The following is an 18,275-nucleotide window of genomic DNA, read 5'->3' on the forward strand; positions in this document are numbered from 1 at the left end:
TGAGGTAAGTGCTTTCAGTGTTATTGTGGCTACTTACACTTTTCTTATGTCCTAGTATTTAAAGATCTCTTTGTCATACAATGTAATGCTTATTACACTGACATTTGCATCTTATATTACTCCTCAAGTGTCACAATTTCTACACAATATGGAGAAAGGAAAATAGGTTTCTTGTAGTACAAATGGCCTTGCAGAAACATAGTCCATTATAATTGTAAATGAAATAAAGATAATTGGTAGGGGACAGGTCCATAAGACAAGCTGCATATATATATATAACTAAGAAATGTGAACAAAGGCATGAAAAACCTCCAGATAAAACTAGTAAAACAGATATATTTCAATTATATATATATATATATATATATATATATATATCATATCTAGTCATTTACTGTAGTATTTTAGAATAAAGCTATTCTTGTAATAAAATATCACCATTTATTTATTTTTCATTTATACTGCCCTTGAGGATATGAGAGTAGTTACCCTCCCCACCTTCTCCCCATATTCTTACCATCTTCGTGCCAGACATACAGTAGGGGGAGATGTATCAAACCTTGGAGACATAATTAGGAGAGAGATAAAGTACCAACCAATCAAATTCTAAAAATTGCAAACATAGCCTGTAACATGACAGTTAGAAGCTGATTGGTTGGTACTTTATCTCTCTCCGAGGCTTGATACCTCCCTTCTTAAACATTCTCAGCATATACATTTTAATAACATTTCCAAGAAAAATATGTGTACTAGGGATTGGGGAGTTTTTTTTAAATAATAAAAAAAAAAATTATATATATAATATTATGGTTTTACATAAATAAATATAAAAATTTGATTGTGTAAGCTTTATCATTATATACTCTTTGCTCCACCTCTTTGGGGAATACTCCACCATTGTTGTATCCTGGTCACTCTTGTTACTACTCAATATTCTCTGATCTCTCTGAGTACTCTAAGGGTGCCAGTGTCAGTGACTCTATGCTGTCCACCCTTCTTCCTGCAGGTGATGGCGCACCATGTGAGTCTGGCCCACAAGATCCCTGAGGACACCAGGAAAATCAATGTTCAGCTGAGTCTCCTGGCAGTACCTGAGGTTGTGGTCCCTAAGCCAAGAATACACCTGGCAGTACCCGAGGCCATGGTTCCTATGCCTAGAAAACACCTGGCAGTACATGAGGTAAGTGCTTTCAGGATGGGCTTTTTTAGAGAGAAGGGGGGCCTGTGTGTAATCTCTGTCTGGGCCCCCTCCTCGCTCTCCAGTGGCCAGCAGTGTTGAGTGCTGCATCTGTAGACCCTGGGCACTAGAGTGTGCACAGGTCACCAGAAAAACGTTGTGCCCGCCATTTTCTCCATGATTCCCCTAGTGCGTATATGTAAAATGCCAGAAAAATAGCCATTGTGACCATTTTTCAGGTGTTTTGTCCAGAACTACAGCCTGATGCGAGACTTCGGAGGGATAAGTATTAAAGCATATGGGTGCAGGGTGTGAAACTGTGATTATTTATCATTATATACTCTTTGTTCCATCTTTTTGGGGAATACTCCACCACTGTATCCTGGTCATTCTTGTTACTATTATTTTTTATTTTTAATATTATTATTATTATTATCCTTTATTTATATGGTGCCACAAGTGTTCCGCAGCGCCTTACATAGTACATAAAACTAATAAGTGAACAAAAAAAAAACAAGTAAATTACAGTACAGTGAAGGACATTATATACATTGCTGCAATAGTGATTAAAACACAATTAGCAGCAGGGAGTTGGCAGAGACGTGTTAGGTGCCCTTATGAGGAGTAAGGAGTAGAAGAAAGTGTAAGGAGAAGCACATGAGGGAAGAGGTCCCTGCTCATTAGAGCTTACATTCTAAAGGGGAGGGGCAGACAGACAGGCGTGACACAGAAGGGGAAGATAATGAGGAGAGAGTATTATGTTGGTTAGGATGAGAGCTGGAAGGCCTTGATGAAGTAGTGGGTCTTGAGAGCCCATTTGAAGATATGCAGTGAGGTGGAGAGTCTGATAGGGAGAGGGAGAGAGTTCCAAAGGTAGGGAGCAGCACTACTGTGTAGTCTCTTGTCTCCCTGTGTGCCAGTGACTCTCTGCTGTCCACCCTTCTTCCTGCAGGTGAAGGTGCACCATCTGAGTCTGGCCCACAAGATCCCTGAGGGCGCCAGAAAAATCAGTGTTCAGCTGAGACTCCTGGCAGTTCCTGAGGTTGTGGTCCCTAAGCCAAGAAAACACCTGGCAGTACCTGAGACCGTGGTTCCTATGCCAAGAAAACACCTGGTAGTACCTGAGGCCGTGGCTCCTATGCCTAGAAAATACCTGGCAGTACCTGAGGCCGTGGTTCCTATGCCTAGAAAACACCTGGCAGTACCTGAGGTAAGTGCTTTCAGCAGGGGCATTGCTAGAGAGGAGGGGGCCTGTGTGTGGTCTCTGTCCGGGCCCCCTCCTCTCTCTCCGGCGGCCAGCAGCACTCAGTGCTGCACCTGCCTACTCCGGGCACTAGAATGTGCGCAGGCCACCGGTGAAAATTTGCGTCCGTGATTCCCCTAATGTGCATGCATAAAATACCAGAGAGAGAGAGGAGGGGGTGTTTTGTCCAGCACTACAGCCTGACGTGGGACTTAGGAGGGGTAAGTATTAAAGCATATGGGTGCAGGGTGTGAAACTGTGATTGCTTAAACTTTATCATTATATACTCTTTGTTCTACCTCTGGGGAATACTCCACCATTGTATCCTGGTCATTCTTGTTACCACTCCATATTCTCCTATCTCCCTGTGTACTCTGAGTGTGCCAGTGTCAGTGACTCTCTGCTGTCCACCCTTCCTCCTGCAGGTGATGGCGCACCATCTGAGTCTGGCCCACAAGATCCCTGAGGGCGGAAGAAAAATCAATGCTCAGCTGAGACTCGTCCTCCAGGTATTCTTGCACCATGCAATTAAAAGTTAGAGGGTTCTGTTTATCATAGTTGTGGACTAACAATCTGCATCACGGCTTATCGCAGCCATACAAATTGTAGTTGCGCCAAAAGTTACCATGCTTGGGAGGTGTGTATATATGCTGGTTTTTATAGTTGTCCAATATTTTATCTATGGTACATTTTGTGACCATAAAAATAAAAACCTTCAGTGGTTAATAGAAAATATATTTTCAAAAAAGTAAAAAAAAAAAGTCTGCCTTGGGGTATGCTGTAATGGAATAGTGTCTGTTGCACAGGACTAGATTGCAGATTAGGCAAAGGAAGTGACTGACCTGGGAACAAAGGGAACTAATAGTAGTTTATATTTAAAAACTATAATCCATTCAATAATTGAAGCAAAACATATACCAGACACAATAATAACTATACTATTTCTGTATTCTTTTCCATAGGACCGGACTGGAAGGACAACAGGCTTAGTTCCAGGGACATTGTGCTTATGAGATGCATGTACGTACTTTGGCCCTCATTCAGAGCCGTTCGCTATTTGCGTTCGTTCGTTCAAAAACAAGGGGTGGCTATGCAAATGATCCGTTCGCACATTGCAGTCTGTTCACACCTCTAAGTCTGAACGAGCGAGCTAAACATACGCTCTTTTATTTCTTAAAAACGCCCCCTGGCCGCTCGCACCATACGTCATGTCCGCTATTTATTAGATTAATCGAGTACATCGAACAGGATATGAACTGCTCGCTATTCTTGTGGTTGGTTTTTTCAACCGCTATTTTGCGAGCAGTTCTGAGTTAAAAAAAAACAAGTGACGTGGTCATTGACGCTGCTATATTAATTATGCACACCCATAAAACGCCCGTTTTGACCTTTAAGCACGCCTGCGAACGGATCTCCACTCTCCGTTTTCAAGCACCTTCCCCTGTTACCACCCACATACGCCTCATTCTGTCACTCAAAATAGCAGGCACTCGCTATATTGCGTACAAATGTTTTTCGGCCGCACTGACTGGTTCGCGCATGCGTACTAAAAACCGTACGCATGCGCAGATGTGCGAACATCGCTCGGAACGAGCGTACTGCCGCTAGCGAGTGGCTCTGAATGAGGGCCTTTGTGCAGATATCACATGAACAATATGTAACAATGTGATTTATGGATAGAAATTTAACATAATGACAAATAGTGTAATTTATAGATATGAATAGAATATTTTAGCTACTGCTATTTAAATGTTAATCATATACCATTATATATAGTTATGGATCCCATTCATATACTAATCTTACCTATTTTTGCATCTCAGTAACATATAGCATATTAAATTTTACTTAAAATGTCACTGTCGTATTTTTTTTTCTGTATAATAATATAGAATAACTGATGAGTATAAAATGATAAGGACAATGTACCACTGAAGTGAATCAGCCTAGGAAGGTTATATAATTGATGTTCTCATGGAGTCATTTAGGTACAATGGTGTCTGTTTTCTCTTTTTAGGGGTGCGCTGCATAAATTGCCCCCCGTGGTCCCTATGCCAAGAGAACACCTGGCAGTACCTGAGGTAAGTGCTTTCAGTGTTATTGTGGCTGCTTATGTTTTCCTAATGTCCTTGTATTTATATATCCCTTTGCCATAACAATGTCATTTTTTTTTTTTTAATCGTAGTCTTTATTGGTTTTTCAGAAAAAAGAACATGGGTATAATAAAAAGGGGAAAAGGTAAACAACACGGGTGGGGGGTACAGGCACAAGATAGAATGATATAAACAACAAGTGCCATTAGTCACAACCAGCATAAAAATAAATAATTGAAAAAAAAAAAAAGACGGCTTGGCATTATTACCATACAGGGCAATCAAAAGGCGAGGAATTAAGGACAGGGGAGCTCGACAGCTCTAACATCCTTGAGGTCAGGAACCCTCTATAGAACACACAATTTGGAGAAAGGAAAAAAGTTTCTTGTAATGGAAATGACCTTGCAGGAACATAGGGCCTGATTCAGAGGCTCATGCTATTTGCGTGCGCTCGCTCTGAATCAGGGCTTCCATATTTTTTAACATTCCGGCCTCCAGGCCTGCTCGCACAGCTCGTGCAAGCGGCCTGGCGACGGTCACGATTATCGCGACCATCGTCATTGCGAGGAGACCCTTGTGGTAGGGTCTCAGCACTCGCAATGCCAAGTGGACATCCAGCTCTAATAGAGCCGGAAGTTCACTCGTGATGTCAGTAGGGCCACCCACAAACGGCAGGCGTTCCTTCGGGAATGGAATGCCTCCGTTTGTTCAGCCACCCCCTCCCCCCCACCCGCCTACAAAACGGGGCGAACTGTCGATCAACATCGACAGCCGCCCTGTTATGCTGCGAGCTCCGGAGCGAGTGAAGGTCTCACTCCCTCCGGGGGCTCGCGCACGTGCATTGTGCCCGCCGCGCGGGCGCACTGGGCCACCATCGACCCACTTGCGAAAGAGAGGGTCTGAATCAGGCCCATAGTTCATTATAATTGTAAATTAAATAAAAATAATAAAACTAAGAAATGTGAACATAAGCATAAAGATCCTCCAGATAAATCTGTAAAAATGGATACATTCCAATAATATATAATATATCTAGTCATTCAGAATTAAGCCATCCTTGTAGTAAAATATGCTAATTTATTTCTATATAATTAATACTGCCCTTGTTACCCTTCCTACCTACTCCCTATATACTTACCCTCCTTCATGTCACCTCCTTGTGCCACCACTTAAATTTTTCCTTTTTGAATATAAGCTTTCACGAGCAGGACCCTCTTTCTTTTTGACTAATTTACTAAAAATAATTAATTCTGGTGAATACTAGGCAGGATGGAATCCTTTCTGGTAAAAAAAAAACAGACCTACGATATAAAAAAAGTAAAATAAATATATATTTCAGGTCCACTCCCAAACAGTTAAGTCTCCCACATGCCTCACTGATAAAACTCTCTGCAGCGAGAGTTGAAGGGAGGCCTCACGCCCCTCACAGCTCTCACTGGCTGCATGATGCCCAGACACGGCCCTTTAATTTAAAAAATTTCAGTCATATATATATATATATATATATATATATATATATATATATATATATTTCGGATCTTAACTTCTCCATAACTCTAACTACATTAGCATATGTATTGCATATATATATATTAGGGGTGTGCACCGGCCACTTTTCGTGTTTTGTGTTTTGGTTTTGGATCTGGATCTTTCTTCGTGTTTTGGATCTGGATTGGTTTTGCCAAAACCACCCTTCCGTGTTTTGGGTTCTGGGTTTTGTGTTTTGGATCTGTATTTTTTTGAAAAAAAGCATAAAAACAGCTAAAATCACAGAATTTGTAGGTTTTTCTGCTCCTATGCTATTATTAACCTCAATAACCTTAATTTCCACTCATTTCCAGTCTATTCTGAACACCTCACACCTCACAATAGTGTTTTTATGTCCAAAAGGTTGCACCGAGGTAGCTGGATGACTATGCTAAGCGACACGAGTGGGCGGCACAAACACGTGACCCATCTAGGAGTGACACTGCAGTGGCAGGCAGGATGGCAGTTAGAAAAACTAGGCCCCAAACTGTACATAATGCAAAGAAAAAAAGAGGTGCAAGATGGAATTGTCCTTGGGCCCTCCCACCCACCCTTATGTTGTATAAACAGGACATGCACACTTTAACAAATCAATCATTTCAGCGCCAGGGTCTGCCACACAACTGTGGCTGAAATGATTGGTTCGTTTGGGCCCCCACAAAACAAGCTGGCAATTAATGTGTCCCTGCACAAACTGGCTCTACGGAGGCAAGATGTCATCCTCATCCTCCTCATCCACCGATTCCTCACCCTCTTCAGTGTGTACATCCTCATCCTCACAAAGTATTAACTCGTCCCCACTTGAATCCACCACCACAGGTCCCTCTGTACCTTCTGGAGGCTGGTCTCCCTGGAAGAGCTGATAATTCATTTTGATGAACATCATCTTCTCCACATTCTGTGGAAGCAACCTCCTACGCCTTTCGCTGACAAGGTTCCCGGCTGCACTAAACACTCTTTCGGAGTACACACTGGAGGGGGGGCAACTCAGGTAAAATAGAGCCAGTTTGTACAGGGGCCTCCAAATTGCCTCTTTTTCCTGCCAGTACAGGTATGGACTGTCTGACATGCCTACTTGGATGCTGTCACCGATGTAATCCTCCACCATTCTGTCAATGGTGACAGTATCATATGCAGTGACAGTAGACATGTCAGAAATTGTTGCCAGGTCCTTCAGTCCGGACCAGATGTCCAAACTTGGTCCTGCCTGCCCTGCATCACCGCCAGCGGGTTGCTTAGGATACCTAAGTTTTTTCCTGGCAGCCCCAGTTGCGGGAGAAAATGAAGAAGGAGCCGTTGACGTGTCACGTTCCGCTTCAGCTGACAGTGTGTTCACCAGCAGGTCTTTGCACCTCTGCAGGCTTGTGTCGGCCGGAAAGAGAGACACCACATAGGCTTTAAACCTAGGATCGAGCACGGTGGCCAAAATGTAGTGGTCTGATTTCAACAGATTGACCACCCTGGAATCCTGGCAAAGCGAATGAAGGGCTTCATCCACAAGTCCCACATGCCGAGCGGAATCGCTCCGTCTTAGCTCCTCCTTCACTTTCTCCAGCTGCTTCTGCAAAAGCCTGATGAGGGGAATGACCTGACTCAAGCTGGCAGTGTCTGAACTGACTTCACGTGTGGCAAGTTCGAAGGGCTGAAGAACCTTGCACAACACGGAAATCATTCTCCACTGCGCTTGAGTCAGGTGCATACCCCCTCCTTTGCCTATGTCATAGGTGGATGTATAGGCTTGTATGGCCTTTTGCTGCTCCTCCATCCTCTGAAGCATATAGAGGGTTGAGTTCCACCGCGTCACAACCTCTTGCTTCAGGTGATGGCGGGGCAGGTTCAAGAGTGTTTGCTGGCGCTCCAGTCTTCGGCACGCAGTCGCTGAATGGCGAAAGTGGCCAGAAATTTTTCGGGCCACCCAAAGCGTCTCCTGCACGCCCCTGTCGCTTTTCAGAAAATTCTGCACCACCAAGTTTATTGTGTGAGCAAAACATGGGACGTGCTGGAATTTGCCCAGATGTAATGCCCGCACAATATTGGTGGCGTTGTCAGATATCACAAATCCCCAGGAGAGTCTAAGTGGGGTAAGCCACTGGGCGATGATTTCCCTCAGTTTCTCTAAGAGGTTGTCGGCGGTGTGCCTCTTACTGAAACCGGTGATACACAGCGTAGCCTGCCTTGTAACGAGCTGGCGTTTCTGAGATGCTGCTACTGGTGACGCTGCTGCTGTTGCTGCGTAAGGTGATACATCTACCCAGTGGGCTGTCACAGTCATATAGTCCTTAGTCTGCCCTGTTCCACTTGTCCACATGTCCGTGGTTAAGTGGACATTGTGTACAACGGCATTTTTCAGGACACTGAGGACACTTTTTCTGACGTTTCTGTACAGTCTCGGTATCGCCTGCCTAGTGAAGTGGAATCTAGACGGGATTTGGAACCGGGGACACACTACCTCCATCAATTGTCTAAATCCCACTGCACTAATGGCGGATACCGGACGCACGTCTAACACCAACATAGCAGTCAAGGCCTCAGTTATACGTTTTGCTTCAGGATGACTGCTGTCGTACTTCATCCTCCTCGCTAAGGACTGTTGGAGGGTCAATTGTTTAGTAAAAGTAGTGGTGTTCCTACTTCCTCTCTGGGATGATGAACGACTCCCAGCAGCAGCAGCAACAGCAGCAGCGGCAGCAGTAGGCGTAGCAATGCAGGATCCTCCGGAGGAATCCCGGATAGGAGAGTCAGTCATGCCAGTGATATGGCCTGCAGGACTACTTCCGATCCTGACTAAGGAGGAAATTGACGAGGAGGGAGTTGACGGTGTGGTTTGCAGGCGCTTGGATACAACAGGACAACGGGATTTAGGTGTCCCTGGACTGCTTACGGTCTGAGCCAAAGTTTCTGAACTTGACAGTAACTTTTTATGAACGCGCTGCAGGTGCTGTATAAGGGAGGATGTTCCTAGGTGGTTGACGTCCCTACCCCTACTTATTTCACCTTTACATATGGTACATATGGCAAGACAGTTGTTGTCCGGATTTGGATAGAAATATTGCCAGACCAAAGAGGTGGAATGTTTGGTCTTCTGCCCAGGCATGACCGTGATGGGCTTTTTCATCCCACGGACAACAACTGTCTCCCCCGGAGCCTGATTTAAACAAACCACATCACCATCAGAATCCTCCTCGCCAACTTCCTCCTCAGCGCCAGCTACACCAGTATCCTCATCCTGTTGTACTTCAACAGTGACATCTTCAATTTGCATATCAGCAAGTGGACTGTGGGTGCTCCTTTCAGCACTTGCAGGGGGCGTGCAAATGGTGGAAAGAGCCACCTCTTCCCGTCCAGTGCTGGGAAGGTCAGGCATCGCAACCACCACCACACTTGGACTCTCTTTGGGGATTTGTGATATCTTCTTAGAAAGCACAGTTCTTCGCTGTGCTTTTGCCAGCTTAACTCTTTTGATTTTTTTAGTGGGAGGAGTGCTTCCATCGTCATGTGAAGCTGAACCACTAGTCATGAACATACTAGGGATCGACCTTAGCCGTTCCTTGCCACTCCGTGTCGTAAATGGCATATTGGCAAGTTTACGTTTCTCTTCAGCTGATTTAAATGTCTTTTTCAAGGTCATTTTCCTGAACTTTGCCATTTGGGATTGTATGTGCCCTCTACTATGACATTGGGCATCGGCCTTGGCAGACGACGTTGATGGCATGTTATCGTCTATGTCATGACTAGTGGCAGCAGCTTCAGCACTAGGAGGAAGTGGTTCTTGATCTTTCTCTATTTTATTTTTATCGGAGAAAGTTTGGTCCTCCATTTATGTTATATCGATTTGATATATACGTGCGGCTAAACACAGAAAATAAATTTTTTTTTGGTTCGGACTGGAGTGTACTTTGTGGGTTACAGCACCCTTTAACGGTCAAGCCAGCCGGCCCTTTACTTATGACACAGGCGCACTCTTGGCACTACTTTGTTGATGCACGTGCAGCTACTGCGCACACAATTCACAAACACAGAAAATAATTTTTTTTTGGTTTGGACTGGAGTGTACTTTGGGGGTTACAGCACCCTTTAACGGTCAAGCCAGCCGGCCCTTTACTTATGACACAGGCGCACGCTTGGCACTACTTTGTTGATGCACGTGCGGCTACTGCGCACACAATTCACAAACACAGAAAATAATTTTTTTTTGGTTTGGACTGGAGTGTACTTTCGGGGGTTACAGCACCCTTAACGGTCAAGCCAGCCGGCCCTTTACTTATGACACAGGCGCACGCTTGGCACTACTTTGTTGATGCACGTGCGGCTACTGCGCACACAATTCACAACCACAGAAAATAATTTTTTTTTGGTTTGGACTGGAGTGTACTTTCGGGGGTTACAGCACCCTTTAACGGTCAAGCCAGCCGGCCCTTTACTTATGACACAGGCGCACGCTTGGCACTACTTTGTTGATGCACGTGCGGCTACTGCGCACACAATTCACAAACACAGAAAATAATTTTTTTTTTGGTTTGGACTGGAGTGTACTTTCGGGGGTTACAGCACCCTTAACGGTCAAGCCAGCCGGCCCTTTACTTATGACACAGGCGCACGCTTGGCACTACTTTGTTGATGCACGTGCGGCTACTGCGCACACAATTCACAAACACAGAAAATAATTTTTTTTTAGGTTTGGACTGGAGTGTACTTTCGGGGGTTACAGCACCCTTAACGGTCAAGCCAGCCGGCCCTTTACTTATGACACAGGGGCACTCTTGGCACTACTTTGTTGATGCACGTGCGGCTACTGCGCACACAATTCACAAACACAGAAAATAATTTTTTTTTAGGTTTGGACTGGAGTGTACTTTCGGGGGTTACAGCACCCTTAACGGTCAAGCCAGCCGGCCCTTTACTTATGACACAGGCGCACGCTTGGCACTACTTTGTTGATGCACGTGCGGCTACTGCGCACACAATTAACAAACACAGAAAATAATTTTTTTTTGGTTTGGACTGGAGTGTACTTTCGGGGGTTACAGCACCCTTTAACGGTCAAGCCAGCCGGCCCTTTACTTATGACACAGGCGCACGCTTGGCACTACTTTGTTGATGCACGTGCGGCTACTGCGCACACAATTCACAAACACAGAAAATAATTTTTTTTTAGGTTTGGACTGGAGTGTACTTTCGGGGGTTACAGCACCCTTAACGGTCAAGCCAGCCGGCCCTTTACTTATGACACAGGCGCACGCTTGGCACTACTTTGTTGATGCACGTGCGGCTACTGCGCACACAATTCACAAACACAGAAAATAATTTTTTTTTTGGTTTGGACTGGAGTGTACTTTCGGGGGTTACAGCACCCTTAACGGTCAAGCCAGCCGGCCCTTTACTTATGACACAGGCGCACGCTTGGCACTACTTTGTTGATGCACGTGCGGCTACTGCGCACACAATTCACAAACACAGAAAATATATTATTTTTTTAGCACTTGGGGGGAGCACCCCTGATGGACAGAGCACCCCCTGGACAACACTACAGCACCCCTTTAGGACTGGGACACTGCACAGGACTTTGGAACTGACTGCACAACACAGTCCAGCCAGCCCCTATGGACTTTGAAGTAGTGGACACAGCCCCTATTAACAACAGCAGCACAGCACAACACAGCCAGCCCCTATGGACTTTGAAGTAGTGGACAACAGCAGCACTACACTACACTACACTACACAGCACTAACTCCCACCCTCCCTCTTCACTGTCCACAGCCGAGTGAGAAAATGGCGCCGACGCGGGTACCTTATATAGGATCCAAAACCCGCGAGACTCGGAAGGCGGGATGATGACGTTTTGCCTCGATGTCAGATCCGAGTCAGGCGGGAAAAGTCGAGCCTGACTCGGATCGGACTCGGATCGGGGGGGCTCGGGGGGGTTCGGATTTCAGAAATCCGAACCCGCTCACCCCTAATATATATATATATATATATATACATATATATACATATAGATAGTCACCATAGGTCCGGCTCTCCCTGGTATCAATTAGCTTGGCCCGGTGCCTGTGAGGAGGAGGTAGGTATAGGCATGAAGTCGCGGCACTCAGGGGACTTGAAAATGAACAAATTTAATGCGATATCACAAATGGCAATGTTTCTGTGCCAACACCGGCATATATAAAATGTCCTCATTGCCCGCACTCACTTAAAGATACCCATCCTGCTGGGGTGCTACACAAGACATTGGTGTAGGAAAAAATCCATATTCCAAAGCTGTATAGTAAAATGTAGGGGTGCACTCACCAGGCTTTCAATCAAGGAAGTTTCAAAGGTTATTTATTCCAGCAAATCAAAAATATATTCACCGACGTTTCTGTATTCACAGGACCTTTGTCAAGATACCTTGACAAAGGTCCTGTGAGGACCAAAACGTCGGTGAACATAATTTTTGATGTGATGGATAAATAACCTTAAGCCTGGTGAGTGCACCCCTACATTTTAATAAAAATATGTGTGTGTGTATATAAATAGGAGTATATACAGAATATATTTGTTTATGTATATGTGTATATATATATATATATATATAAAGGGAGATCTTAGTGTATGAATAAAAATTCTTCAGTACATGCAGGTGTAGTTATATATTATGTAAATGAGTACACCATATCCACATTGGGGTTTAAGAGACAGTTTTATAGATCAAGGTCTATTAGGGATAGTTGACCTCATTCAGAGTCGGTCGTGGCGGCCGCTTGGTCGTAAGGGAAAAGGGGCCAGATATGAAAATGAAGCGCTCGCAAGTTGCGTCGTTAAGATGGGATCGTCAGCTGGACGAGCGAGGGGAGGATGCGGCCATAAGACTAAAAACACGCCCCCTTCTCGTTCGCAATACACGTCATCTCCGGGCATATAAGGATTAATCGAGACCATCGGGAACCATCGGAGCTGGTCGTAGAGCTTACGATTCACCATTCCCTCTCTTAAGCACTACAATCAAGTCAGTGTAAAAACCTCCCATGTCACATGTGCCATGACACTACTTAGTTAATTATGCACTCCCATAAAACGCCGTTTGCATAGTCAGGCACGCCTGTGTTCGGATCTCCATTCCCCCGTTCACAAACACCTTTCACTGTTACCACCCACAGGTGGCTCAATCTGTCACTCAAACTAACGACCTGGCTGTGTTCAAGGAGAGAGCAATTTCTGATCGTAACAGCTAGTTTGCGCATGCACATTGCGAATTTTATGCATGTGCAGTTTAGCGAACATTGGTTGCGTACGACCGAGCGGCCGCAACGACCGACTCTGAATGATGTCGTGTCCCAAACACTCATGAGAACCTGCAGATGTAGTGTTGAGCTCACTTGAGCTCAGTCCTGTTCTCTTGTCATCTCAGCAAAGCAAAAAATATGTTCTCAATTTGGAAAAAAAAATCCTGTGTTCAAACAAGTTATCCCAAGGTGGAGATGATCTGCAGGTATAAGGAATACAATCTGGTGACCTGTATACTAAGCAACCCCAATCTGGTGGCTAGCATATATAAAGCAGATACTTAATTATGTATCTGTTGTACAAAGCAGTTCCATAATCTGATGGCTAGTGTGTAGCCATCATTAGTGTATAGTGGCTAGTGTATAGCCATCATTTGTGTTTAGTGGCTAGTGTAGGATTGGGTGACAAATTAAAAATATTTTCCTGTGGATTCCTTATACTGTATAACACCGTCCCATTGGATTACAATTTAAGAGTTGGGGTTAAAAAACAACAACAAATAAAACACTGTTTTTTTTTACTAAGCAGTGTTAGGAGACAGAGTGAAAAGTGATAAGGAGCCAGCCAATCAGCTCCCAAATGTAATTTTTCAAACAGCCTGTGAGATGGCAGTTGGGAGCTGATTGGCTGGCACCTCATCACAGACATCACTTTTCATTGTGTCTCCTAACACTGCTTAGTAAATAGACCCCTATAACTCTGATTGCTTAAAGTTTGTAATTCAATTTTTTTTTTCCGGAAGAATCTTTGGGGAATTGTATTCTGGGTACAATTTCCCTGTCATTGGTTATTTTTAGCGTATTCTCACTATTGTTAAAACATAAATGATTAATTCTTCCTATGAATTGATGATCTGAAACTTTAATTGAACTCCCTTTAGATCAAGACTACAGCTGGTTGTAGCGCACGTTCTATCATCCATCTGGAATGTGCCCCTAGAAGGTGATGAAAAGATCCGCTTGGGCCGAGGCTGTCACCTTGCTGCATTGTCCAATAACACCATCGGCCACCTATTAAATAAACATCTTACCAATTACATAAACATCATCTGTGATTTTACTGGTTTCAATTCATTACATTTCACAATTGAATTTTAGTGTATCCTTATTTTACTGTGTTCTTTTCATAAGGTTTATGTTAGGTCAGCACAAGTAGAGAGATGATAAGACCTTTGGAACTTGAGGTCTTCACCCTTAGCAAGATGCCTTTCCCTTACAGCAAGACGTGCTTAAGCCCTGGGGATCGTACAGTCTACATTTCCCACCCAAAAAACACACTAATATATAGTAGGTTTTTGGACTATGGGAGGAAGACGAGGCACCTGGAGGAAACTACACAAACATACGGAGAACATATAAACCACACACACACACACACATATAGAGCCCGCTGTGAGGCAGTAGAGCTTAACCACTGTATATTCATGAGAAGGCAGTTAATTTATCAGTAACAAGTAATATCAAAGAGGCACTGGTTCCTGGTAACTACACAGACTGAATTAGCATTAATATGGACGGTGTACAGGGCCAGCACTACCATTAGGCAGCTGCCTAGGGCACCAGCACCTGAGGGGGTGGCACTAAGGCTACCAGCACAATAATAAGGATGTCACTGTTGTCTTTATTTTACTGAACACTGGTGACAGCCACAGTTTGCTTAAGCCATGGCCAACACCCCTGTACTTGTCACCGGTCCCCTTTCCTCAGTCTCGGCATGATGGCTGCTTCCTCCCCTGGAACCAACATCCATCGATATACTGTTATCTTTTTCTCCCTTCTCCTTCCCCTCTTAAGGCTCTGCCCCCTCCCTCTAAGACTCCACCTAGTTCAGCTCCTGTGCCTCGCTCATTACTCCACAGAAGAGCGCAGAGACTCTGGCACAGTGCCAATGTCAATACTAGCTCCTGTGCGGTGCAATCTTTCTGAATACATCACTAACAAGACTAAGGGACATATCCAATTGGGCGACCAATTCCGGAATACCGCTGGTATGCGCACTCCCGCTACCCATGGTATTCAATTAATAAAGTAGTGGTCGCGGGGTTTTCAACTCTGAAAACCCGATGCTGTGTAAAATGATTAAAAAAACCCCCCCAAAAAACCCCTACCTGGCAGGGGGTCTCCGTGGCTCCCAGTGGCTTCCCCTCTCTCTTCTTACTGGAGAGGGGGCTGCTGGGAGTCCCGGGGGCTGATAGGAGGAGTAAGGGCTGCTGGGAGATGTAGTTCTCCCAGCGCCCTTTCCAGGAGGGCCACACACACCGCATCGGGGGTCACACACATTCACTCACTCATACACACTTACATACACCACACACACTGACATATAGCACACACACTGACATACTCACCCTGCTGCAGAAGAGCCGGCTCTCGGCGCTGCATGCAGAAGACAGCGGTTCGGAAGGTGAGTAATTAAGGACTAATTAAGCTAATTGGATACTTCCAATTGCTTAATTAGTCCTCAGGGGGGGTGCCGTGGGGGTGTCAGAGCAAGTCCCGGTGCTTTTTCCTTAAATCATCGATTTTAGGAAAAATCACGCTTGCTCAGGAGGTGCGTGAAAAAAAACCACGCACCTAATAGAATAGCAAAAAACCCGCAGCTGCAGGAAAAACCTCACAGGTATGGTTTTTTTGCTATTCTCGCACACAATTGAATATGCCCCGAAGACTCCATGAAAGCATTGGAAGCTGGCACACCATGCACCATGCAGAAGGCACAGTGGTTAGTCCTAGATGGACCCGTGTGCACCCATGACCGATACGCCACTTGAGGTCCCCCTGTTTTAAGTGTCTTAACCCAGCTCTGGTCAGCCCCATGTGTGGGTTGTAGCCACTCCACTGATAGGGCGTAGATACAATAGTTTGTTATTGGCAACAGAACCACCCTCTTCTCTATGCATGGAATAAACTCATTAGTATCTGTTCTCAAATTATGTTTGACCTTTTGGCCACTCCCCAGTTTATTAATTACATGAGGGATATAGTTCACCTTTTGTGGATTTCCAAGGATAAACCTGTTTATTTAGATTTAGATCATCTGTTAAAGTGACTCTGGGCCTGATTTAGCAGTCACGCTTAAAGCAGATTCGCAATTATCTGGAATTTGCACGTGCGCAGAACCCATTCTGCAAGTTTTCAGAATGGATCCTGCTAAGATGCACGCAAGCCCTTGACTGCCTCTGCCTGATTGACAGGCAGAGGCATTTAAGGGGCGGTGCGGGAGCAGAAATGGGGCTTGTCTGCCCCATTTTCCGGGAGTGGTCAGCCCAGGGACTGCGTGAACATACACAGTCTGCTGGGCTCGCAAGCTGGCAAGCCTGAGTAAGCTGAGGCTTACTCAGCTGGCCGTCCACCTAGCACTGTCCACCGTCGGGGCCAGCCTGCAACCTCCGTCACAGTCCTGGGATCGCAATGCAGCAGCGGGTGTCAAACACCTCCAGTTGCATTTGCATAATAGCAAGGATCACAATTGCAAAGCTGCCTGCGTATGTATATCATATATCTATAGCCTGCACGTAGGTTTGCAATTGCGATTCTTGCTGAATCAGGCCCTCTATCGGCTCTATTTTTTTTTTACTAAAATAATGTGAAATAAGGTGTTTTCACACCCTTTTCACATTATTTAGTTTCATTGAACTGTATTAAAGAGCAATTAGAGTAGTTTTCATTAAAAACTATTCCAAGCCCTTTCTTTCTTGTTTATTTAGCAAGCAAATCGCATTCCCCATACTTGCAATGGGAAATGCAATCTAGCTGAAATTTACTAAGGGGGAATTGTGAAAAAATACCGGGTTGGAGATCTGCTATAACATTGCCATCTGGTGTTAAGCTGGGTTCCCCCTGGTTCCCTCTGACAGGCAGAACAGAGCCGGGGGCCGGCCCCCTGTGATCAGCTTTCTGGTATAAATAGACCACAAGCTGATTACTGTTAAAAATAATAGTGTTGAAAAAAATACCTCAGACACTTACCTGCAGCCGGGGGTCCTCTGATCTATGAGCTCTCTCCTCTGGTCAGCTGGTCACCGGGGCTCCTGCACTGTGACCTGGTCAGCTGTGCTATAAACCGGCATCTTAGTTTACAGCACAGCTGACCAGGGTCACAGACTAGGAGCCCAGGTGACCAGCTGACTGGAGGAGAGAGCTCACTCATCACCCAGGTAAGTGTCAGTTGGAGGAGAGGGGGGGGTGGCCAAGTTGGGTCACGGGGGTGGCACCCGCTTGGTTTGAGGAGGGGCGGGCGCAGTTTATAGCATGCGCAGAGGCGCTGTCAGCATATTTTGTGTGAAAACAACAGTGAACAGTGGGCCTGATTCAGCAAGCAATGCAATGCTGCGTTCACACGCACTCGGCCGATGTTTGCGCTCTGCGCATGCATATAAGACACAGTGCATGTGCGCGAACCAGGTTCTTCGAAAGGCAATGCGAGCACAGACAGGCTGTTGACCTATCACCCAGTGATTGACAGGTAGTACTATTTGTGGGTGGTGACGGCGTGTGGTCGTGCGAACGCAGGTGTGTCAGTGCATTTCAACGCCGTTGAAGAGACATGCATAAATTAGGCATTGAGAAACTCTATGCAGCCTGAGCTGTCACTGCGTGCAGGAGATGTAACAAAGTCTGCGGGAGGGTTAGGTCAACCAATATTGTGCATCTGATTTTGATGGTTGTCGATGCATACACACAATTAAGTAGCAGGTGCATTGCATTGAGTGATTGCACAGTCCAGTATAAATGTGTATATATTCGCTCAATGCAATTTTGTTTCTGAGGCATGAATGCAATGACATTTAACTGTAGTGTAAAGTGTTTCATAGGGCCCTATTTACTACAATACGCATTTAAAATGCGGTTGTAGTGTGATATTACCCACAGAATTCGCATTGCGAATTCAGGCAATATCACAGGGATTTATTCAAAATCCCTTGCAGCAGCTGACCGGGTCACAGTGCAGGATGGGAGACCAGCTGACCGGG

The sequence above is a fragment of the Taudactylus pleione genome, unplaced genomic scaffold (assembly GCF_031769625.1).
Source record: "Taudactylus pleione unplaced genomic scaffold, aTauple2 ptg000507l, whole genome shotgun sequence".
Lineage (NCBI taxonomy): Eukaryota > Metazoa > Chordata > Amphibia > Anura > Myobatrachidae > Taudactylus > Taudactylus pleione.